The sequence below is a fragment of the Triturus cristatus genome, chromosome 1_1 (genome assembly GCF_964204655.1).
Source record: "Triturus cristatus chromosome 1_1, aTriCri1.1, whole genome shotgun sequence".
Lineage (NCBI taxonomy): Eukaryota > Metazoa > Chordata > Amphibia > Caudata > Salamandridae > Triturus > Triturus cristatus.
This window is the reverse complement of record NC_140579.1, coordinates 848980196-849005749: the sequence shown is the minus strand read 5'-3', so window position 1 is coordinate 849005749 and position 25554 is coordinate 848980196.

Below are 25554 nucleotides of genomic sequence, written 5' to 3'. Positions count from 1 at the left end.
CGTTGCGAGATCCCGCGCTAAGAATGCATCACACAGCGGCAGTTCCTTGGAAGCTGCCAGGCTGTAATGCAGTGTGTGCGTCATTGTGAAGAATGTAGTTGAGGTTTCCCCCTTGGAGGTGTTTGAAATTTCCTGCCTCACTGCTCTGACTTCCGCTTGTCTGTGGTCACAAAAGACTAGTGTCAAAACCCTTTGTGAGTGTACTGGGCAGAACCTTTGTGATGTCCAAGTGTGGTAGGTGACAACTCCTCCCCCTTATCCTGCCAACCACTATTTCCCTTTGTCTCACTGTCTGGGAGCAATACGCAAAGACGAACTGCCAGCTACACCTAGTCATGTGACCCAGGATACTGGTGCAGGCACCAAATGGTTGGGATAAGAAAATGCCAACCTTTTAACAAGAATTGGCAAAGCCAATAGGTCTCACCTATGCAAGAGCTATTGGGTTTGCCAATGTGTCGTAGACATGTTGTACACCAGCTTGGCTGTTGTTCAGCATGGCTAAAAGTTAGTGACGTAGAGGCGAGTGGCATGAAGTGGCATAGAGTGGAATGGGGAAGTGTGGAGTAGAGTGTTGTAGAGTGGAGTGATAGGGACTGTCGTGTATTAGAGTAGCATAGTGTAGAAGTGTGTAGAGTGGCATACAATGGAGTGGCATAGAGTAGAGTGGACTGGTGTAAAGTGCATTGGTGTACAGTGTTTCAGAGTATAGTGGTGTAGAGTACAGTGACATTGACTGCAGTGGCATTGAATTCAGCGGCGTACAAGACTGTATCGTAGAATGCAGTGACGCAGATTAGAGCAGGGGCGACTGGTGACATTTGAAAATGGCAGGGCGTAAAAGTGCTGGAGGAGTGCCCCGTCAAAACGCTCTCTGAAACTAGGCCCAAAACACCCCTTCCCCTCCATGGATTTTCTTCAAAACACTTGCAATCAAAATTAGACCTTCCCAACTCTCATCCCAGCTAAGCAAATCCACTCGGAACCACCTGCAACACCCTACAATCGAACCCCAAAAACATGCAAAACTCACGTTTAACATGGGCTCCTATGGCAGCTCCTTCCCTTCCTCGATTCCTCCCAAACTTCCTGTACACCCATCAATTCCCCCTCCCTACCACTCACAGCAGCCCCGTTCCTGTCGATCCACTGGAACACCCTAAAAACCACTTCTCCACCACCCCACCCCAACCCTACCACCTAACCCTAAACACCACCCCAACCCTACCTCCAGCAGCGGGAGAAATTAAAATTAGTAAAATTAAAAGACACTTACCTGACCGCCTCTTCTCCTGCTCCGCGTTGGCGCCTCTGCCCCTGCAAACCGGTCCGGAACACCATGTGACGTCAGCACTGGAGTCAAGTGACTGGTAACCCCTCAGCCAATCCTGGTGCTGCTGCAGCGCCAGGATTGGCTGAGGGCACAGCCTACTCCTCGCCCGCCGCCTGCCCATTAGGAGACCGAGGGGCTCCTAATGGGCATGCGCAAGGCAGTTAAAACACAAGTACGCATGACTGGGCACGGGCTAAAAATTAATCTCCATGCCCACTCATGCGCACTTGTGCTGCCTTTCCCTGGCTTGTGACAATACACGTCAGTCAACATGACGCCGGACCGCCTACGGTCTGATGTCATGCTGACTGACATGCATTGTCAGTTCTCCCCACCCTCGGCGTCTCTGAACTTAAGTAAACTAAGTTCAGAGACACCGAGGAGGGAGCTGCGGGCGTGCGGGCGTGCGGGCGGGTGCGGGGGTGGGGGGGCAACGCCCCCACGCCCCAATGGACGCACCGTGCCTGGATTAGAGTGGTGCATAGTTAAGTGGAGTGGCGCGGAGTGGAGTAGAGTTGAGTGATGCAGGGGGCAGTGGTGCAGAGTACAGTTGAGTAGCATAAAGTGCAGTGGCGTAGAGTGCAGAGTAGAGTTGAGTAGCATAGAGTACAGTGGCATAGAGTGGTGCAGAGTAGAGTAACATAAAGTGGTGCAGAGTAGAGTATAGTGTCAGAGTGCAGAGGTATGGAGTGCAGTGTCGTAGAGTTGAGTAGCATATAGTGGAGTAGCATAGAGTGGAGTGGCGTAGAGTTCAGTGGTGGAGAGTGCAGTGTTGCAGAGTAGAGTGTCAGAGTGCAGTGGTGTAGAGTGGAATGGAGTGGCGTAGACAGCAGTAGCGTAGACTACTGTGATACAGAGTACAGCAAAGTGGCATTCAGTACAGTAAAAGAGCACAGTTGTGTAGAGTGCATTGGCGTAGAGTGCAGTGGTTAAGAGTAAAGTGGAGTGGAGTGGAGTGGCAATGAGGGGAGTCACGCATAGTGGAGTAAAGTGCCATAGAGTGCAGAGGCATAAAACATACTGTTTCAGAGTAGCTTGAAGTGGCATAGAATAGAGTGGTGCATGGTAGAGTGCAGTTGCGTAGAGTGTCATAGAGTTAAGTGGTGTAGAGTGCAGTTGCATAGAGTTCAGTGGTGTAGAGTAGATTAGAGTGGTGTACAGTGGATTGACATTGAGTGCAGGGGCATAGAGTTGAGTGTTACAGAGTAAAGTGCATTAGCTTAGACTTTATTGACATTGAGTGCAGAGGTGTAGAATGCAGTGATGTAGAGTGGAGTTATGCAGAGTAGACTGGTGTGGCCTAGACTGGAGTCGTGTAGAGAAGAATGGCGGAAAGAGCACTGGCCTAGAGTAGAGTGGTACAGGGTAGATTGCAGTGGTATAGAGTGGAGTGGTGTAGAGTGCAGTGGCATGGAGTAGTGTAAATTGGAGTTGTGCAGAGTAGAGTGCAGTGGTGTGAAGTGGTGCAGAGTAGAGCGGAGTGGCATACATTGGAGTATTAATGGTGTGGTAGCACACTGCCATTACAGACAACACATTTGCAATTAAAATGGACATTACATTTGCACAGAAATACAGTTTTACTAATAAAACTATACTGTGCACACACGAAAAATTGTGGAAATTGCTTTGCCTAGTGTAGGGCTTTGTTTTGATCATATTAAAGTATTTGTTTCTAACACACTTCAAAAATTGTGCTTCATTTGTGTTCGTAATTCTGATATATTCTGAAATGCTTACACAGTTCATTTAAATGTTGTTGTGTGTTAGAAACAAAAAATCTTTCTACCCCCAGCAAAATTGTCACACAAATCTTCTCATTTTGAAATCATAGAAACAAAAAGTAAACAAGCGCCCTTGAAAGACACCGCCTGACATTTGACCTAGGTATTTGAATGTGCAGCAATTAGGACGAGATGAGAACAAGATTTATAGGCCTGTTTACAGAAAGGGAGCACTTGAAAGTTACTGCAAATAAGGCTTGGGCAAGGGAAGGTACAAACCCAAGCTGGACGGCCTTAAATAAATAAAGTCAGCAAATGGAAAGCAAGAAAACATGAGTTACAAACCACAAAGTCAATGGCAAGCAACGGGCAGAATGCATTTCTAGGTCAATTTTCTGAATGTCCCCAAGACGTCTTTAGCAAACCAGAGAGCTGCACTGTCTGGTAGGCTGCGACACATCAATGGCATTTTCAGAATTGTGACTTAAAATCTGACTTTACCATTAAAAAGGGTTTAAATTACGATTCTTTAGACACCAAAGTCGACATTCCACCAGCTCCCAAGTTAAAGTTATCACTTATTAAATGTAATATGTTAACCCAATGTTATCCTATGCCTGAGGCAGGCCTAGAGGCAGTGAAAAACAAATTTGAGTTTTTCACTACCAGAACATGTAAAAGTACATGTAAATTTTTTTAAATACACCGCATCCTGCCCTCTGGGCTGTGGGGGGCATACCCTTGGGGTGACATATGTATTAAAGAGGAAGGTTTAGGCCTTGCAAAAGGTTTGCTTGCCAGGTCGAAATGGCAGTTTAAAACTGCACACAAAGGCTGCATTGGCAGGCCTGAGACATGTTTAAAAGTCTACTTAAGTGGGTAGCACAGATAGTGCTGCAGGCCCACTAATAGCATTCAATTTAAGATCCTGGATACATGTAGCATCCCTTTACTAGGAACGTAGAAGAAAATTAACGTGCTATTTGGGTGTAAGTTAATTTCACAATGTTGAAAGTAAACAGCACATGCACTTTAGCACTGGTTACCAGCAGTAAAGTGCACAGAGTCCTATGGCCGACAAAAACGAGATCAGCAAAAATGGGAGTAAGACAAACGTTTGGGAAAAGACCACTCCAAGGATAACATGTCTAACATGTGTCCTTCCACTGCTAATGTCATGGAACTAGGTATGTTCTTTTTTCAATGTCCTTTCTTGCTTGGTTTGTAGAGCACGCTCTTTACTTTAAAACCTCCAGCTCCCTTCATCTCTTCACTTCCACTCTTCTCTTGATGCTCCGCAGCGGGTGCAAGGTACTGGATGACAGCCTGGATGTCCTGTGCCACTGTCCCTCCCAATGCTTCTCAGAGGCATGCCAGGTAGCGGCCTTGGTGATGTCCTGGATAACCCCTTACACCCTCTCTCCCTATGGCTCTCTGTGGTGCTCCAGTTGCTAAATAGTGGCTTTAGTGATACCCTAGATGTTTCCCCTCACATGGTATTAGCCGCCATTAGTTTTTTCCAATGTGTGAATATTTTAAACTCCACCGGCCATGCTAAAATTATAGAAATCAATGACAAGTTGCTGGTATAAATTGTGTAAGGTGGCATGTAGCATTGTTCTGTCTGCTATTTGAATGTTGGTTAGGTCTTTAGTCTTGTCTCCTTTACAAATGATAACAAGCATTGGCAAAGCTAATATATCTGTCTTGGCTACCAGGCACTAGCTTTGCCAATGACAGTGCTTTTTTAATGTTTTTGTAAAACAGTTGGCAAACACATTAAAAAAGCGAGCCCTTGTGTGCATCCAGGTGCACATATACAGGTGGTTTATTATTTTTTAATAAAGTTTTGAAAAGATTAAAATATGACTGCCTATGCATATGAATGCATGTGTATGCACTGCCCAACATCTTTGAATGTTTTTGTAAATAATGTTTAACATACCATTCAAGGATAACTGCCCTTACTTGCGTATTTGTATGTAAGCTGGGCTATTTTGGAGTGGGTTAAAATACCCATTTTAAAACATGGCCAATGTAAGCTTTACAAGGGGTCCCAGCAGTGGGGGTGAGCTCACAGTAGAGATCTGGGGATCTCGGGGCCCTCTTAAAGATTAAAATAAGTTAAAAAAAGAGAAAAGCAAACACTGGCCCAAAAGTCCCTACCACTTAAAGGAACTATTTTCTTTATGGGTGTCAACATTGTGCTTGGGTAGAGTACCATCACTCACAGAGAAAGGTACCAAAGGCTCATGTGTGTAGAACCACTGCCAATATTGTAAGCTATGATAGGATGAAGCAAAATGTAAATGACAATGGAATACAGCAAAGGTTGAAAAATAGCAGCTGAACGACACTCGTGGTAAGTAAAATGTTATCAAAAACGAAAGGCTTTGGCTAATGCCAGACCTAATATAAAATGCAAGGCACAACTAAAACGTCTTCACCACGCGTTCTCCTTCAACGATCGTATTTACCACGCAAGTATCTTCATGCATCTTCATCGTCTTCTACGTTCCTACGTCCTGCGCGTACATCATTTGAGTAGTCCTTATTTGATTTTTACAATCGTCTTAGGTGTGTTTTCACGCTTGTTTCAGTGGTTGGTGGAAGTAAAGGCTGCTGGTGCAAGGCGTGCAGGTGAATATAAATAAAATTTTTAAAAAGCATGCGGAAAACAAAAGGGAGCTTGGGGGGGTCTCCCCCCCCCCAAATAAAAAAAAAAGTAAAAACGAAGGGAAGTGGTAACATATTGAATGCGTGGTAGAATGCTCCGAAGTGAAAAGCTGCTTGGTAATGCCACTTGTGATGTAAAATTCGCGTGGTAATGCCATGCGTGCTACTTGATTGCGATGTAAAATCATATATTCTTAGCCAGGTGGAGCAGGGCTGACATCATGACAGGTGTACACAAGCCGAGCCAGGGTAGGGTTTGAGCGCCCTGCTACAGACCAGTCACTTGTTACTCACCGGCCATAAAGCAAGCCAAGAGGGAGAAGGGGCTGGCAGCACAACGCTTCGCTTGCCTTTGTGAATAAACTATGCTTCGAGTCTGGAGACAAGCCCTGCACGAAACTGTATAACAAGTCCATGTGAAATCAAAAGCAATACATGATTAATAAGGGCTCTTTATAGGACACTTAATTAACCACAGGCTTTCTGCCATATGAATCTGCTGTATAGGAATATAGTAAAACGTATTAACTGTCAATCAATGGTGTATTTGTTGTGTCTTGACCTTCTGTGCTCTGTGTGCCTGGAAGAGCTGTGCTGCTCCTGTCTGGAAGTTATGGGATGTCAAGTAGCCAATGTTGTGCCTGTGTCTGTTTGAAGCTACTACACACTCACTACTCTCTACTATTCTCTACTACTCACTCTCTACTACACTACTACTCTCTACTACTCACTCTCTACTACACACTCAACAACACACTCTACTACACACTCTCCACTACTCTACTACACACTCTCTACTACTCTACTACTCACTCTCTACTACTCACTCTACTACTCTCTACTACACACTCTCTACTACACACTCTCTACTACACACTCTTCTACACACTCTCTACTACACACTCTCTACTACACACTCTCTACTACTCTACTACTCACTCTCTACTACTCACTCTCTACTACTCACTCTCTACTACACACTCTCTACTACACACTCTACTACACACTACTACACACTACTACACACTCTACTACTACACACTCACTACTACACACTCACTACTACACACTCATTACTACACACTCACTACTACACACTCACTACTCTCTACTACACACTCTCTACTACACCCTCTCTACTACACTACTACTCACTCTCTACTACTCTCTACTACACACTCTCTACTACACTCACTACTACACACTCACTACTACACACTCACTACTACACACTCACTACTACACACTCACTACTCTCTACTATTCTCTACTACTCACTCTATACTACACACTCTCTACTACTCTACTACTCACTCTCTACTACACACTCACTGCTACACACTCACTACTCTACTATTCTCTACTACTCTCTCTATACTACACTCACTACTCTACTACACACTCTACTACACACTCTCTACTACTCACGCTCTACTACACACTCTCTACTGCACACTCTCTGCTACACACTCTCTGCTACACACTCTCTGCTACACTACTACTCACTCTCTAATACACACTCTCTACTACTCACTCTCTACTACTCTACTACTCACTCTACTACACACTCTCGACTACACACTCACTACTACACACTCACTACTACTCTACTATTCTCTACTAACCACTCTATACTACACACTCTACTACACTACTGCTCTCAAATACACACTCTACTACCCTACTACTCTCTACTACTAACTCTACTACACTACTACCCTCTACTACACACTCTCTACTAATCTACTACACACTCACTACTAATCTACTACTCACTCTCTACTACTCAACTATTCACTCTCTACTACTCTCTACTACACACTCTACTACTCAATCTATACTACACACTCACTACTCTCTACTACTCAATCTATACTACACACTCACTACTCTCTACTACACACTCTACTACACACTTTCTACTACACACTCTACTACACACTCTCTACTACACACTCTCTACTACACACTCTCTACTACACTACTACTCTCTACTACTCACTCTCTACTACACACTCTACTACACACTCTCGACTACTCTACTACTCACTCTCTACTACTCTCTACTACACACTCACTACTCTACTACACACTCGACTACACACTCTCTACTACTCAACTACTCTCTACTACTCACTCTACTACACTACTACTCTCTACTACTCACTCTCTACTACACTACTACTCTCTACTACTCACTCTCTACTACTCACTCTCTACTACTCTACTACTCCACTACTCACTCTACTACACACTCTACTACACACTCTACTACCCACTCTCTACTACAGCCTCACTACTACACCCTCACTGCTACACACTCACTACTACACACTCTACTACTCACTTTATACTACACACTCTCTATTACACACTCACCACTCTACTACACACTCTCTACTACACACTCTAATACACTACTACTCTCTACTACTCACTCAATACTACTCTCTCTACTACTCACTCTCTACTACTCCACTACTCTCTCTACTACTCACTACTACACACTCAACTACACACTCTCAACTACACACTCTCTACTACACACTCTCTACTACACACTCTCTACTACACACTCACTACTACACACTCACTACTACACACTCTACTACTCTCTACTATTCTCTACTACTCACTCTATACTACACACTCTCTACTACACACTCTCTACTACACACTCTCTACTACACACTCACTACTACACACTCACTACTACACACTCTCTACACTCTACTATTCTCTACTACTCACTCTATACTACACACTCTCTACTACACACTCACTACTCTCTACTACACACTCTCTACTATTTACTCTCTACTACACACTCTACTACACACTCTACTACACTACTACTCACTCTCTACTACACACTCACTACTCTCCACTACACACTCTCTACTACTCACTTTCTACTGCTCTACTACACACTCTACTACACACTCTCTACTACTCTCTCTACTCTTTATTCTCTACCTCTCTCTCTACCTCTCTCTCTCTACTACTCTCTACCTCTAACTCTCTACCTCTACCTCTCTACCTCTCTCTACGCGCACACATATGCACATATATATGTATACAAGAAAGTGCCCCGGGGGTCCCAGCTATACCAGTAACACGAGCCCGTGTCACCGAGAGCGGAAACCCTGAACGAGGCAAACGGCTGTCGTTTGCTGAGCCTTCTCCTCGGGGGCGGGGGGGGGTCCACGAGCCGGTGACAGTCGAAAACCAGCAAATTATGAGCTCTCTTCGCTCACACGTTTCTCCAGGGAAAATAAGAACGAACGTGGACCTCGTTGAGTAGTTCAAAGATATTTTATTCCTCCTTGCCTGCCATTACTCGTTTCAGCCGTCAAAGCGGCCTTGATCACATGACAATGTTCAGAGAGTTTTACTCGATATTTAAAGTGCTAGTGCTTAAAGAAACAACCCGTCACACATGGTTTGAATTAATAGACAATGAGAACAGACTGAACAAGTTCCCCATTAATGTCGATCCACCAATACATTACATGTATTAGACATTTTTTAGTGTAGATTAGCTTAGATTACTCACGGACCAGACTGTAAGAAACGCTCCGAATTTGGAAACAGATAACTATTCAGGATTGATGGTCTCAGATGTGGGGATCTACCGGGATCTCCTTGAACTGGGTGAAGCAGCACAAACCAGCGGATCTAGTATGTACCCTTTGGAAGCGTGTGCCAGACCAACAACTCCGTTCAAGAATAAATCCAAATTTGTGCCAATCATGGCAAGGGATGGGCTTGATGCATTTAATGAACATGTAGTCAATCAAATTAAAAAACTTAACTACATTGTCAACAGCCCAGACAGAAAGTATACTAACAAAGAAAGGAAATATAACCAACTTATTTACAAACTGCAAAAGGAAAACATTGTTATCAGAAATTCAGATAAAGGGGGAAATATTGTTTTGTGGCCGATGGAGGAATACTTGAAAGAAGCTCATACCCAACTTAATGATGAGGAATGTTACAAGAAGAGCACTCCCGCTAAATATAAAAGTACACAGGAAGCACTTGCCAAATATCTTTTGGCTTGGAAAAGCCTGGGACTACTCAGTGGAGATGAATACAAGTTCCTCAAAAGAGAACATCCTATGGTTCCTTGTATATATTTTATACCCAAAGTACACAAAAACATGAACAAACCCCCGGGCCGACCTATAATTGCTGCCTGCGATGGGCCACTGGAAAATCTATCTAAATATATAGACTACTTTCTGCAGCCATATATGAAGAACTTAAAATCATATATCCAAGATACATGTGACTTTCTAAACAAAATTAATAATTTGAAATGGAGCACAGATTACCTGTTAATAACGTTAGATGTGTGTTCACTATACACATGCATCCGTAACAAGGATGGCCTGAGAGCAGTCGAGCATTTTCTATGCAGTAGATCCATTGTGTATGCTCAGCACACCAAAATGCTTTTGGATATGTTACTTTTTAGTCTGGATAACAATCTTTTCCTTTTTAATGGCCAAATGTACCAACAGACGCAAGGTGTGGCTATGGGGGCCAGTTTCTCTCCCAGCTACGCTTGTATTTTCATGGGCTGGTGGGAGGAACTGCTCCTCATGCGCCAATTTGAACACATCTATAACAATAATGTGATTTGTTGGCTAAGATTTATTGATGATTTATTCATTGTATGGAGGGGAACTGAGACTGAAGCCGTTGAATTTATTGACCAAAGTAACCATAATGATATCAATTTAAGATTTACTTACACCATCAGTAAGCAAACCGTGTCCTTTCTTGATGTGCAGGTCACAGTGAAGAATAACAGTCTAACTACCACATTATTTAGAAAGCCTAGTGCGGGGAACACTATTCTGCATGCATCAAGTGCTCATCCTCCGCATTTAATTAAAAGTATTCCATACGGGGAGATGCTCCGTATTCGGAGAATATGCAGCAGTGAGGAAGAAATGAAAACCAAGCAGTTAGAGAGTCGTGCCAGGTTTCTAGCTAGAGGATACAATGCAGGATTAGTTGATGCAGCCATCAGAAGGTCACGTTCCAAGGCAAGGGAGGAACTTTTAATATACAGGGCCAACCTTCCGGAACAAAGGGTCAATACCGCCGCTCAACCTGTGAGATTGATTCTATCGTACTCTAAACAAGAAAGACAGATTAGAAATATTGTTAAGCAGAATTGGCATTTTATACAAGATGACCCGGTGATTGGAAGTCACATGCTTACCAATCCTTCCATCACTTTCAGAAAAACAAAAAGTTTGGGTAATAGATTAACAAGTAACAGTCAAGATGTGAGTCATAAAGATATGTGGCTCACTGCCAGAAAAGGTTTCTTCAAGTGTTCCACTTGTAAAGCTTGTAAATTTGGAAACAACGTCAAAACATACACTACAGATTTCTCACCTAAGATCCGGGAGATTAAGCAACACTTAAACGTGTAATACTGAATATGTGGTGTATGTTTTGGAATGCAGTTGCCATCTGAAGTACATAGGGAGCACAAAACTAGCTGCACATAAGAGAATACTGCAGCATATACGAGCGATCATTAATAAAGATCAAAATTACCCAGTGGCAAGACACTTCCAAGCCATTCATGATAGTGATCCCAGCCATCTTAAATATTTTGTTATAGAGGCTATCCCTGTCACCAAAAGGGGAGGAGATAGGGAAGCCAAGTTAAGACGTCTGGAAACCCACTATATATTGGAATTTGATTCCAAGCATCCTGGAGGGCTTAATGCAACTGAGGACCTTTACACTTATTTGTAATTATTACCATACTTGCAAAATAGATCTAATCTGAAAACTGAATTTATGAATTGTTAATCATGTATTTTTGGCCTTGCTTATTTATAAGATGACTTATTGTTTTTAGTATTTATACTGATCTTATCCGAGTATTTATTGTGGCTTAGACCTTTTTAGAATAATATTTTAGACATATAGTTTTTATCTATTGTGTGTCTATTGTTTGTTCTGATGGTTTTTAGTCTCATGATATTATATGGTAATGCAAACATCAGCCAAGTTATCCTGATTCCCTTTGGGAATCACAGTGGTAACCATTTAACCCCCTCTCCAACAGCAGTATTAATACTAGAACTTATGCAGAAGTATTAACTTTCCTCTGTTCACATCTTTTTTAGTACACATATCAAAGGTCCACTTGAACCAACTTTGCACTATTTGCACTTTCCTCTTTTTTTTTAGCGCCTTCGGATTTTATTATTCCATCCATTATTAAATTTGCATTATGCAAATATCGGGATTTATTGCAATGATTATCTATCATTGCACCTTTCCACTATATATAGTATTGAGGCCCTAGATATTGGTATTCGATTTTTTAATAATATCTGGGGGTGCACTCACGAGGTATTAGACACTGGTATAGGGCAAGTATATTTAATTATTTATTTATTTATTTTCTTACACAATCACACATGATGTAGACATAGAACGATCAAAATACCCTTACAAAGGTTATTTCCCCCTTTTTTTTTTTTGGTATTAAACAGCTATTAGTAATTATTATCGATGTTCAAAATTGTAACAATTGATTTTACTGGTTTATATGATTAGTGTAAAAGAGGTATTTTACCTATATTAATTGTATCCTACACTAAAAAATGTCTAATACATGTAATGTATTGGTGGATCGACATTAATGGGGAACTTGTTCAGTCTGTTCTCTTTGTCTATTAATTCAAACCATGTGTGACGGGTTGTTTCTTTAAGCACTAGCACTTTAAATATCGAGTAAAACTCTCTGAACATTGTCATGTGATCAAGGCCGCTTTGACGGCTGAAATGCGTAATGGCAGGCAAGGAGGAATAAAATATCTTTGAACTACTCAACGAGGTCCACGTTCGTTCTTGTTTTCCCTGGAGAAAAGTGTGAGCGAAGAGAGCTCATATATATATGCATATGCATTTATATATATGTATGTATATGTACATACATATATAAACATATATATACATATGCATATCTATATAAATACATGCATACATATACATATATGCATACATATGCATGTTATGTACATGACAGTTTGAAAAACACTAATAAAAGCAAAGCTAGAAAACCACCTAATTACAAACAGAATTGCTTTAACTTAAACGAGGGCAAGACCTATTGCATTTTCAGTGCTTGTTTTATTTAGCTAATGCTTCAGCTTCCTATGGCAGACCTTTTAGCTTTGCCAGTCCTTGCTTTTATATAGCTTGTACCTTTAAAAAAAAAAAGTTTTAATTGCTCATGCTCTTTTTGGGTCACAAATTTGGGAGTTGCCCAAATTGGGTTGCCTGTTTTAAGTTCAATGTGTTCTATTTGCCAGCAACTGGACCAAACAAAAATATATTTTATTGTGCTGTGCCCTCTGTGCCAAATTGAACTCAGCAAACATCGTGAGCACTTCAAATGGGCCATGCCCAACTGTTGTCAGCTCGCTGAGCCTTCCAGCAGAGCAATGGAGCAGATTGTGGTGACCCACTTTGTGGTGTGCACAATTAATGTCGTCTTCTCCTATGCTAACACCCCCTTGTAGTGATTTTCCAAGGAAAGCGCGACCATGGAAAGCGAGGCCATATTGGTTGGGAAAAGATCTCCAGGACTGCCAATGGTGGCAACAGTGCGTTTAGACATTGCATCCCATAAATTGTCAAAAGTAGGTCGCAAACAGCAGATCCAACCCGGGGGAAGAACGGATCTGAGGCTCAGGATATCCTTCGCCCCCTGAGGGCCCACGTAGATAATTCCGAATCACATTGTTGTACACCACAAGGTGTACACGGAAACAAAACAAAACAAAAACCCCACACGAAATGAGCCAGAGGTGGTGATTAAGGCCTCAGGTGCGGATTCTGACACATCCCCGCTCTCTGCCTCCGGGAAACAATTGCATGTACAGGAATGTGCCAAAAATGGAGCAATTTGAAGTGGCAAATAATTCTGAATCATGCCACACTTGAATTATAATGTCTCGAGTCTCACAAATTAAAGGTTATTTGAAGTTAAGCAGCCGGGAGAGCTTTGCGGTAGCATGTAAATGAATAGGAGACTCGCTGCTTTCCAGGGAGAGGGTTGCATTGCGAAGCAGGTCTGCATCTAGGTGGTTTCAATGGTGTGCTTCTGGGTTTGCAGCTGGAATATTGTGCTTTGTTTGTGAAGGATCACTGGAGCCTTTCCAGTGTTCCGATACATAGCACCTCTATGACCTGCCAGAAACCGCCGCCTTTCTCCTCACAAGGCTACTAAATGGCTCCCCATCAGCAGAGACACAATATTCCAGACCAGTCTGTTCTACTAAACAACATCTTCTGGGAGTTTAGTCCAAATTGGTTAAATTTAGATCACTGTCGTGTGCTTTCTGCACAAACCCACGTAGAGACAGATCAGTTGCATATGTTGCTTTATTGGTCTTTTCTTTCTGCTGCCTACATGCACGTCCATGCCCGTGCCCTCTCTGTCCAGGAATCCCTCCCCACTCCCTGACCGGAAGTGGTGTCCGGTTCCTGTCCCTCCCAGCATGTGTGTGAGGGTCCTAGTGCATCCTGACCCTGGTCACTACATCTCCCACCTCCGTCGAAAGAAAATGATGAGAGGAGCGCGAGAGAGAAAGAAAAACACAAAGGATGGTGATAATCCATCATTGACCTTATCCCCATCATTACATTTCTTCGATCAGTCTTGTTGGCCTTTTGCTCATTCTTTTCGAACATGTTCCTTCCGTTCCCTTCTGTGATCCCTCTTCTTGTCTTTCACCGCTGTATGTCCTTCTTCCGTTCTCGTCCATAACTTCCTCTCTTTCATGTCTGTTACCGTTCTCTGCTACTGTGTCCTCCCCGTTTCCATCCATGGTGTTTAGTCCCCTGAAGTGAGACTTATTCCTGGTGATCTGGTATGGGCCAGACGCAGCTGTAATCATTGACCCCTTGACGCTTGTTATCGTTAACGGTTCACTTGAAAATGCACTGTCTGATTTTCTTACTTGCCGCTGACGCACCACCACCAGAGTCCTCTTGCTTAAGGTGTGACGGAGTGGCATGTCTCCTAGCATCTGCATATGTTTTTATCTTTTCCTTCGCCTCCTGGTCTCTGACAGCGATACTGCTGTGTTCCAGTGGGGATTTTGTCTCTAGTTGTGGTAGTCTCATTCTACCTGTCCTTCCCAGCACTAGTTCGGTTGGACATCGTGGAGCTGTGGGAAGTGTTTCGATAGTCCCTTAGTATTTGACAGAGTGCTTGTCCTATGGAGATCTGTGCTAACTTTGCTCTTTGGACAGCCTTCTTTATGTTCCCCGTGAACCTCTCCACCATGCCATTTGCTTGTGGCCACAGAGGCGTTATTTTCCGGTGGTGAATGCTTAAGTAGTTCATGAACTTGTGAAATTCCTCCCCTGAGAAGGGAGGACCATTGTCTGTCTTTAAGGTCTGTGGGGAACCCCAGACTGCAAATATGTCATCCAGTATTGGCAACGTCGCAGTCGCTGATGTTGACGAGACCTGTCGCACTATTGGGAATCTGGAGTATTCGTCAATGACCACGAGCAAGTAGTTTCCCGTCTCCAGTGGCCCATAGAAGTCTGCTGCCAACGTTGTCCACACTGCCTCTGGAAGCTCCGACATCTGTAGCTGCTCCGGTTTTGCAGGACGTCCTGTTATTTGGCATGTGTGGCAATTTAAGATGGTGTTTTCCACCAGTCTATCTAGCCCAGGGAACCATACCTTCTCCCGAAGCATCTTTTTTGTTGCTACCATTCCTCTGTGGAATTCATGAGCCAAGTTTACAGTCTGCCGACGTACTGCACTTGGCATGACTATCCTTGTTCCCCTCATTATTATTCCTTTTTCAGTTTCTGATAGTTCTTCATTTATCTTTTTGAATGCTATAATTTCTTCCTTGTTAACTCCTTCTCTCAAAGCGCTGTTGTTGTTGATGTGCCTCCATCTTTGCTGTTGTGTCATAATTTTGACTGCCTGCATTGTGGCGTCCCTTGCTGTTTCTTGCTCTAGCTGTGTTAGTGTGATTGGTGCAGGGGTGTTCTGTTTTAGCACAAAATTGAGGTATTCCTCAGTCATTGATGCACTTTCTTGTGCCTGCGGTAATGGGTGCCGTGACATGTAATCAGCCGGGTTGTGTTCCTTCCCTGGCTTGTGCACGATCTTGAAATCATAGTCCATCAGTCTTATGCCCCATCGTTCAATGCGGGGCAGTATCTTTGCGTTTGGATTGCCGTATATTATCACTAGGGCCTGATGGTCTGTGATGATGGTAAATGGTTTTCCGTAGATGAACATGTGGTAGTGTTCACACGCCCATACCACTGCTAGGCTTTCCTTCTCTGGCTGAGAGTATGCCCTTTCTATGTCGGACAAGCATTTGCTGGCATATGCGACAATTTTCCTGGTCGAATCTCTACCTGGCATGTGTTATGCTAGGATTGCCCCTAGTCCTACCGGGCTCGCATCCTCTGTTAGCTCTGTGCATAGCAATGGGTCATAGTATGCAAGATGATCCACAGCCACCACAGCATGTCTGATGGCCTCAAATGCCCGATTGCATTCTTGTGTCCAGATGAATTCTTTACCCTGCTTTGTTAGGTCCCTTAGCGGTGTGCTTACTGTGGCAAAGTCTTTTACGTACCGAGCACAGTAGCTGGCAAGACCCAGAAATGACCTTACTTCTGCAACGTCTGTTGGGGGATTTGCCTATTCCAGTGTTTCCACCTTGCTGGGGTCTGGCCTCATTCCATTCCTTGAGAAGATGTGCCCAAAAAATACCAGTTCGTTCCTCCCCAGTTCGCACTTGTCTTCATTTAGAGTTAGTCCTGCGTGTTCCAGCTGTCTGCAGACTTCGCGTAAAGCCTTGTCGTGTTCGTCATCTGAACAACCAAATACTAGGATGTCGTCACTGTAGTCCAGACTGTTTTTTATTGGCCTTATTACTTGCCGTATGATTTCTTGGAATATCTCCACTGCCGATGATATGCCAAAACTGAGTCGTTTGTAACGAAACAGGCCCATGTGTGTTGAGAACGTGGTGATGTACCGTGATTGCGCGTCGAGCTCCAACTGATGATATCCTTTGCACAGGTCTAGTTCCGAAAACCGGCAAGCGCCCGTGAGACAGCTAATCATGTCATTAAGGTGAGGTCCAGGGTGTCTTTCCCTCTCAATTGCTGTATTGGGTGCTCTCATGTCAACACATATGCAAATCTTTGAGGTGTTCTTTTTTGGTACTGCCACTATTGGCGACACCCAGGGGTTCGGCCCATCTGCTGGCTCTATGATGTCCTGGGTCAGCAGGCTTTGTATTACTTCCTCCACCTAGGGTTGCAAGTGTACGGGCACTCGTCAGTGATGTTGGGCAACAGGTTTTATCGCCACATTGATATGCAAAGTTATTTGTCTTTCTTTTAGTTTTCCTAGCCCTTGTAGTATGGCCGGATGTTCTCGCAAGATGTTCCGTCTTTCTGACATGCTGTATGTCATTCTAGGAGACCCATCACCTGCGCTGTGACGTTGCTTAGCAGGCAGGGTACTGAAAGGTCTCCCCGTAGCACATGTATTTCCTCTGTGCTTGATCTTTTTTTGCAAGTCAATGTCTCTGTAAACTTCCCTATGTTTACTACTGGTTTCCTCGAGCACCAGGTGAATACATCGACAACGGACGGTGATAGTGGCGGCTTCACTTTCCTCTTCTCATACTCTGACATGCACATGATGTTGCATGTCGCCCCACTATCTGCCACGAAACGTGTATTGTGTCTTCCTACTTAGATGTCCACTGTCGCTGTCTTCTTGATCTGATGTTTCTCTACGAGATTGATGTGTTCTGGTATTTGATCTTCCACTGGGGCATCCGACATCAGATATAGCCGTTCCACCACTTCTGGCGCGGCTGCTTCTTCTGATTCAGCTGAGGAACTGCGATTTGTTGTTGCCATGTGTCTTGCGTACCTGCTAGACACCGTCCATGGTCTAGCCGGTCGTCCTCGCTTTTTTTTTAAATTGACCACTCATGCAGGAGCTTGTAAAATGATTTTCCCTGTTGCATTTCATGCATTTGTGGCCCATTGCTGGGCACGCGCAGACATGCGAAAACTCGAGCCCGCACCGCTAGCACGTTTTTAGGTCTCGCCTGACCCAGCGCATGAGCTGGTCTGGCAAGACTTTTTGTGAGGGCTACCATGGCCGGCCTAGAGCTACAGTGCATGTGCGCAGGCGCGCTCCGCGCTTGATCGCGATCGCGATCACCTTCACTTTCGCTTTGATCCTCAGTCGCCTAATCCTCATTCTCAAAGTTATCTATATCAGATACATTCAGAAATTAAGTCTTTTTAGCCCCCTTCTCATTAAAATAATCTAAAGATTCTAAATCCTCCCAGTCTCTCCCTCCTTCCTTTCTACTCTTTTCTGATACTCTATGCTTCTGAGGTTCTTTCTCCCTAGCACTCCCCCTGTCAAGTGCATGTATCCTAGCCTCTTCATCTGTGTACCTGTGAATAGCAGAGAAGAAGGTAAAAATGGTAATGCTAGATTGTATTCAGTGTCCTTTTCATGCACATTTTCTTAAATGGTGCCTTCCATGAAAAGACTAGAAATGAGGAAAAAACATGCAGTGAAGTGTTTTAACAGTCACTAGCTGCATGCAAACCATGCGTGCAGCTTTTCAATAAGAACATGGATGGATAAGGAAGTTGCTGAATACACCCTGCCAAAACCCCCAACCCACAGCCCCAAAAGAAAATTGTCATGTTCTCCTTCTGAAAAAAAGGTAAAGGGGGTTCAAAAGTTTGAGGAGCGATAAAAAAATATGGCGAGCTGAAAGCATGTTCCTTTGCACTGTACTTGCTGGCAACCACAGATTAGTGATTTTACTATAATGCTCCTATTTAACAAAACAAATATTAATTTTAGACAGCATAAATATATGCTCAACCTAAGGATTCTACCTCACCAGACCAGGTAAACAACCTAAATCAGCATGTGATACAATACAAGGAAGTCTACGTAAACTTGCCCTAAAACAGATCATTAAACAAGTACTGCAACAACAAAACTAAGAAAAAACAATTGAACTGCAATTCACAGAAACAACATACTGAAGTGTATTAAAGCATATGGGATGATATTACACTATATTGCATATTCAATTAACATGATAGAAACAACTTAATGTTTAGGACATACTAACTAGTCAGGATGCAAAATACCTGCAATAAATGTTTTTCCATCCATACATAAATTCTTATAGACGACATATGGCGAAAATAGGTGAACAAGCATTGGCATAGCCAAGAGGTTTCGCCTTTGGGACCTTATAAGTGTTTAGCCATGCAACAGTTGATGTTGTTGCACCAAGGACATTGTGCTGCATACCTAAATACTTATAAGGTCCCAAAAGCGAGACCTATTGGCTATGCCAATGCTTGTTTCATGCTTCCTTCTTGGTGGTGGCAGTGTGGCATCTCTCCTCTTGCTGTTTCCAGTTAAGACGGTTCGCTTGCTCCACTCTTCTTTCTTTCCTGAGTTCCATCTGTCTGGCATGCATCATTGCTCTGGCTTCCGCTCGAGCCATGGTCAGTATTTTCTCTAGTGAGGTTGGCTCTTTCAGAACTCGTGCCCGGAACTCCACTGACTGACAGCCCTCAATGATGCGCAGTCGTATTGCTTGTTCGTTGTCGAACTTCTCGAACTTGCAGTACGTGACCAGTTTTCGCAGTCTTGTTGCAAAGTCGTCGAGGGACTCCTCTGCTCTTTGACATGCAGTGTTGAAGGTGTACCTTTCGAAGTCTGTGTTTCTTAGCGGGCCAAATTTGTCAGTGAGGCACTTTATCAGTCCCTTGTATGTAGCTCATTCCTCTGCAGGAAATGTTATTAGCAGGTCTTCCACTTCATCCAGACGAAATTTAGAAATATATCCACGTTTCGCTTCTGCGATATCAATGGCGCGCATGTACCTTTTGAATTGCCAGATCCATCTTTCCCACTTGATGCCTGTCTGTGGTTCCGATAGGCTGAATGGTAGTGGTCGGAGAAATATTGCTTGCGCGCTATTCTTATCACTTTGTTGTTATTCCTTCTTTCCTTTGTGTGTCCGTCTTCTTTTGTTGTACTTTGGTCTTCGTTAACTCTTTGTGTTGTAATTTCCTTTTATTTCCACCTTTTTCTTGTTTTCTATGGCTTATTGTTATTGCCTGACTTTAAAATAGCATTTTATACAAACAAGGGAACCCGAAAAATGGCTAAGGACCACGGGTATCAATTATATATGTAGAAAACAATGGTCCTGAGCAGACACTAAATTTTACATAAAATGAAATATAGACCACAATGGGTTACTATACACATCCGATGTCCAGCCGGACAGGGGATTTTTATTTTTCAGATACTAAAGGATATGGTCAAGGATAATGAAAACACTACATTTATCGTGGGGCACAATCCTGCACCCTACAGCATGGGGAACGTGCGGGGGGAAAAAAGGGAATAACAATGCAGACAGTTTAGGACAAACAACAGTTACAGGCAAAGACTGAGAGCTGTTGCAACTTGCAGGCATAAATGAAGTTGTAGCAAGTTTGACAAAATAGAGACCACAACGAGTAAGCACAATGGATATTTGTGGCACTATTTTTAAAAAGTCGACGTTTCGATCCCAAGCTCATTGATTAACGGGATCATCTTCAGGACTAAATTTATAACATTTGCCTGGTTTTTAACACCTGTCAGAGTAAAGAAAACAAAGAAAATAGCTTGTGTGAACAAGGGAAAACTTAGAACATATTAAGATTACTCGAAAGTTATAGCATGTCAGAAGGTCAAGGTTATCAATTGTGCACATGGAGTTGTGGTTAAAACGATCGTGCTCGGGCCTATTCCGGTCAAGTGAGTGGGGATTTGTTTGTGAGTGTGCTTATTACAACTGAAGCTGTCAGTCAGGGCTTTTTAAGCAAAAAATAATTCATTTTCTTAAATGTGAAATCACCACGCACACCGGTCATCTATACCCTTCCCAAAGTCCACAAAAATTCTACCAACCCTCCTGGACGCCCAATTGTGTCAGCCTGCGGCTCAATCCTTGAGCCTCTTGGTTCTTACGTAGATTTCTTCATCAAAGAATTTGTACCTGTCACTGCCTGCTATGTGAGAGATAGCATGGCTATGATAAACCTTATCGAACACCATCCATTCGACCCCACATCAGATACATTATGCACCATGGACGTAGAGTCCCTGTATACCAACATTCCCCAGACAGCGGCTCTATTGGTAATACAAAAAACACTTGACTCCCGCCCCCATACTGTTCCAACACTATTCATTTTACAACTGTTAGAAATCTGTTTGACAAGAAATTTTTTCACTTTTGATAACCTGTATTACCAACAAATCAAAGGGACTTCTATGGGCGCAATTTTTGCCCCCAACTTAGCGATTCTGTTCATGGACCAATTGGAGATAGGTTCCATTCTCACTGACACAAATCCATTCCTCCCAGGCATTTGCCTATGGCGAAGATATATTGACGACATTTTTATCATTTGGAGACATGATATCAGTGCACTACAACAATTCCTTCATTGGTTAAATAACAACTGCTCAGGCCTATCGTTTACGATCTCCACTGATAAATCTGCCATTGCCTTCCTTGACCTGACAATCTTCCACTCTGAAGGCGAATTGCTCACACGCCTGTACAGAAAACCCACTGAGCGGAACACGCTGCTCAGTTACGGAAGTAACCACCCCAGGGCCCTGAGGGATTCACTTCCATATTCTCAATTTCTGAGAATCAGGCGCAACTGCTCTTCCAAAGCAGACTACTTCAGAGAGGCAGCCACTCTCTCATCTAAACTGAAAGATCGTGGTTACCCCAAGAGGATAGTAAAAAATGCATCCAAAAGGGCATGGTACTGCCCTCGTGATGTACGTCTGACTCCCAAACCCAAACGTGAACTGGAAAGAATAGCCTGCGTCACTACCTTTTCACCAGTATCCAACCAAATAAGAAAGTCTATAATTCAGCACTGGCCAGTCATTAATGCAGGTAGTCTTAGCATTGAAAGACCGCTATTCGCTTTCCGTAAAAGCAGAAATTTGAAAGATCACTTGGTAAGAGCAGCTCTTCCCACCACTGTCCCCCACGTAACACTTGATTCTTTTTGGGGTCTTTCTCCTATCCTAGGACATTTCAAATGTGGTGGTTGTAATGTTTGTGATTTTACGATTGAAGGCAAAAGTTTCACTGCCAATAACATTACAGTTAATTCGAATGCCTTCTCTAATTGCAATACCTGCAATGTTATCTATTTAATACATTGTCCTTGCATGAAACTGTACATTGGCCAGACTACACAAAAAGTAAAGACAAGAATTGGACAGCACAGAAGTCGTATCAGGTGTAACACACCCAACGCACCACTGGTGGAACATTTCACGGATGCCAAACACAACGAAGATGACATCCGCTGGACGATTCTGAAGGTACTCAAATTGCCACAGAGAGGAGGCAACATGACCCATTTGTTAAACCGTGAAGAACTAAAAGCAATAATCCTTTTTGATACAATCAAAAATGGCCTGAATAGGAATGAGGACTGGACTACCCTCTTATGAATTGACTAATACCATACTGCAACACCTTGGATTTTAATTGGTTGTTCTGGCTGATCTCTTGAGAAAATTCTTAACCTTGACTTGTACGTGTATATGCCACAAACTGTGACTTTCAACTGTATATACCACATTCGTCAGTACATGTTCAAATTTTACTTCCAATTGTGCAGGCCATTATCCCAAGCATGTTTTGTAAATACCTGTAAAAAGTTAATGCGTAAATTACTCCTTTTTTGTCACACATTGACACTTACGCACGCCCTTGCATTGCACTTCACACTAACCGCACTTGGTTTTTCACTCACCCAAGATGGCCACCGCTGTTACACACAGCTATCACCCATCCATAGTCCTTCCTCCCTTTTGGCACCCCTCTGAGGTCCTTCAGAGGTTTCCCGCTCTATTTAAATGAGAGCACTAAGCACCAGCGCCCAGTGCCTGCCATTGAGCCGGTTACTACACAGCACATTGTTGCTGAGGACAGAGATCTCCATTGCTGTATCTCTCCACAGGTAAGACAACCCCTCACCCCGATGCAATTGACTGGTTTAAGGATTTTTCCTCACTTAGGCAGCCTTTGACTAAAACCTCCCCTTATTTTCAATTCCTTCAAGCTTGGACTGTAACATATTAGTATATTGAAGCAATACCTTGGCGCATTGAAATGTGGCCCATCTGCACCACAGTCTAACTACCCAACAGCCGATCCAGGCAAGGAGCAGCACGCTCCAGCGCCCACTAAGTTTTATAGAAACCTTAACTGCAAGGTATGTGCCCTAGACTCATTTACATCCCAACCCCACATCGATTATGACACACCAAATCCAACCGCAATGTAACTTTTTTCACAGCGACCAAACCAAAAGCAACAACGCTGCTCTTCATTGTCAGTTTCCACTCTGACCTGCCTTATGTGATACCCCTATGTCCTCAATTGGGGTAAGCATACATGTTACACTTACTTTTCTCACGCGCCATTCCGTAATGGTTAACACCCCCGGTTACGTGTTTCTCATAACTTCACGTCCTCCCAATACCGGTTCTTATTTTTTAATAAATACGACTGTCCCCCATGCCGCTCACGATCGGAATGCACATTCACACACCTTTAATAACTCACGTGGTTCTAGTTTTTAAACCATTTTTACGTAGAAACTAGGTAGCCCGCCGATGCCTTAAACTTCCAAACACCTCCAGTCATTCATCATTCCCCCATTGAATGTCACTTATTAAATCCTGCTTGCCATAGCACACTCACAAACAAATCCCCACTCACTTGACCGGAATAGGCCCGAGCACGATCGTTTTAACCACAACTCCATGTGCACAATTGATAACCTTGACCTTCTGACATGCTATAACTTTCGAGTAATCTTAATATGTTCTAAGTTTTCCCTTGTTCACACAAGCTATTTTCTTTGTTTTCTTTACTCTGACAGGTGTTAAAAACCAGGCAAATGTTATAAATTTAGTCCTGAAGATGATCCCGTTAATCAATGAGCTTGGGATCGAAACGTCGACTTTTTAAAAATAGTGCCACAAATATCCATTGTGCTTACTCGTTGTGGTCTCTATTTTGTCAAACTTGCTACAACTTCATTTATGCCTGCAAGTTGCAACAGCTCTCAGTCTTTGCCTGTAACGGTTGTTTGTCCTAAACTGTCTGCATTGTTATTCCCTTTTTTCCCCCCGCACGTTCCCCATGCTGTAGGGTGCAGGATTGTGCCCCACGATAAATGTAGTGTTTTCATTATCCTTGACCATATCCTTTAGTATCTGAGAAATAAAAATCCCCTGTCCGGCTGGACATCGGATGTGTATAGTAACCCATTGTGGTCTATATTTAATTTTATGTAAAATTTAGTGTCTGCTCAGGACCATTGTTTTCTACATATATGACTTTAAAATAGCGGCCTGGCCCTCTCTAGCCTCTCATAGGCTGTCCCGCCTGACTCTAAGATGGCCGCCAGGACTTCTGTAGGGGCGAGATTTGCTATCTGTTGAATGGCCTGACTCTAAGATGGCCGCCGGGTCTTCTTCATCTCTTCATTGGCTGTCCCGCCTGAGTCCAAGATGGCCACCGAGTTCTCGCGAGATTTCAGCTCAAAGCGGAAGGCTCGGGGCTCTCAGTCGGCGGGCAGCTTTCTCCACGGTCGGGTGCATTTTTGCTTTCCCCTCACCTCACTTTCTTTATACAGCCGGGGTGGGCTCCCGATGTCGCTGTAAGCGCTCGTACACGGACAAGGGTGGGCTCCTGGTTCCATTTGTCTCGCGATCGGGGTGGGCTCCCGATTTTGCGTCTTCATTCTTTGGGGCCCGACAGACCAGGGATGGCTCCTGGTTTCGTTTCCTAGTAATCCTGGAATCCTGGTAATCCCAACTTCGCTGTTTGCTTCTTGGCGGTCAGCGGATCAGGGTGGGCTCCTGGTTCCGTGTGGATGTCGTAGAGGGGCACAACACGCTTCTTGTGGTGACTCGTTATCCCGCCACCTTTGTCGCCACTTGTCGTGTTCTTGCTGCACAAACCCACGCAGAGACAGGTCAGTTGCATATGTTATTTCATTGGTCTTTTCTTTCTGCTGCCTACATGCACGCCCGTGCCCGAGCCTTCGCTGTCCAGGAATTCCTCCCCACTCCCTGACTGGAAGCGGTGTCCGGTTCCTGTCCTTCCCAGCATGCAGGTGTCGGGTCCTAGTGCCCCCTGACCCTGGTCACTACAGTCACCAGAACCCTGACTAAAATAAAATACACTGTGCGTTGCGAACTCAACGGCCAGCACTGGAAAACTTAGTCCCCAATAACAAGGAGTGTTCTTGCAACCTTATCTTTGCACCAACAGTTATTAGTTTTCAATGTTTTGTTCTCTCTGGATGGACAGGTTGGTAATGAGGTGAATGCCGCTGACTGTGCCCCATGTGACTTAGAATCCTATCCAGACGTCCCCAGGTGAATTCCTCTGCTCTACAAGTCCTTCTTGTGAAATGCTTAAATTATTTACCTGTAATTCCATTAGTTTGATCAGGGGCAGCCAGCATGGTTCACGGGTGGGGGAGCGGTGCTTTTGGGAGAGGCCACATCAAAAAAATAATTAGAAATAAGAAATAAATAAAACGTACCTTTCCGCCTCCGGGTCCCTTGTCTGCCTGGCTTGACCCCAGACCCTCGGTCCCAGCCCT